General features: G+C 53.9%; 1 long non-coding RNA gene across 2 annotated transcripts; it reads left to right on the top strand.

Annotated features, from left to right (window-relative positions):
- Positions 1-6: 6 nt before the first annotated feature.
- LOC115068846 lies at positions 7-1,293 on the top strand. Of its 2 annotated transcripts, none has more exons than XR_003848202.1 (2): positions 7-924; positions 1,088-1,293. It is a non-coding gene; the product is annotated as an uncharacterized LOC115068846 (long non-coding RNA). The 2 variants fall into 2 exon arrangements; XR_003848201.1 differs by having other exon boundaries at positions 7-953.

Genomic DNA, 1,293 nt, shown 5'->3' with positions numbered 1-1,293 from the left:
CGCGCCTCCCCTGCGGGTCCCCGCGCCCCGGCCTCGCAGGCTCCTGGGGTCTCGCCCCGCCCTGCCCAGCCCTGGCGGCGGCCGGCCCCACCAGCCCCTCCTCCGGGCCTCCTCCTCCTCCGGTGTGTTCCCGGGAGCTGGCTGCCGGGCCCTGCTGCGCTTCCCTCCCACTCCCCGCCCGCCCGCAGACCGGCTGGGCCCCCTCAGTCAGCCCCAGGCTGGGCTCTGCTTATTAGGGAGCCCCACTGCTTACAGACCAGAAGGTAACCTGATCCTTTCCTGGCCAACCCAGGAAACACATGGATTTCTGCAGCCCGGGCTGCCCACTTCAAGGTCAGGCCCCGCTGCTCCCTACAGCCTGGCCCCTCCGGGCTCAAGGGGAAGATGAAGGAGGAGCCTGCCAGGGAGTTTCAGACTGAGGGTCCCGAGTGTCCTCCAAGCAGAGCCCACACAGCCTCACCCACTGGTCTCCACAGAGTGGAGACAGGACGTGGCCTAAGAGTAATTTGCCATCCATACACCTGGTCACTTGGGGAACAAGAATGCTGCCAACCCCAGGCAGAGCCCTGGAAGTCCCAGGCAAATCCTGCCCCGGCCTTCTCAGACCCCTTTCTGTTCCACATCCTACTGCAGAGGGGTTAAGACTGGGCCTCAAGTTCTGGGATTGTTTCCTGCGTGAATTTCTTTCTACCTCCTGCACAGACAGCTTCCTTGGGCCCGGAGGCCTCCCTGAATGGCTTCCCTAACTGGGAAGCAGGGGCGCTGGTGAAGTTGACTAGTCTCTCAGAGAATGTTGCTTTTCTATCATCTGTCTGGGGACATCCTCAACATGACAACATGATTTCCAGAAAGAGCTTACCAGGCATCCTGAGTTGGTACCTAAGCAGAAGTAGAAATCAACTTAACAGAGGCAGGTGGATCTCTGTGAGTTCAAGGCCAGCCTGGTCTACATAGTGAGTTCCAGGACAGCTGGGGCTTTAAAAAAAAAAAAAAAAAAAAAAAAAAAAAAAAAAGAAATCAACTTAAAAACGTATCTGTATATATTTCCTGAGATGTGAATCCAATCTGGGTTTCTATCTTCTTGCAGGTAATTTTCGAAGGAACATAAAGCCATTTACAGCCAAAAATGTTGCAGCGCACACATCACTATGAGTGAGAGCCAAGGAAATGCCAGGCTGCACAATCACATCTGGAAACTGACAGTGGCATTATTGGGGACAAAATAATGGCGTTTTGAATTTGAAGAAATTAAAAAAAAAAAAACATACAAGAGACTGGAAATATGTACAGATG

This window comes from Nannospalax galili, unplaced genomic scaffold (genome assembly GCF_000622305.1).
Source record: "Nannospalax galili isolate Female #2095 unplaced genomic scaffold, S.galili_v1.0 scaffold188, whole genome shotgun sequence".
NCBI lineage: Eukaryota > Metazoa > Chordata > Mammalia > Rodentia > Spalacidae > Nannospalax > Nannospalax galili.
Note: the sequence above shows the minus strand (reverse complement) of the source record. Positions and strands in the feature narration are given on the sequence as shown.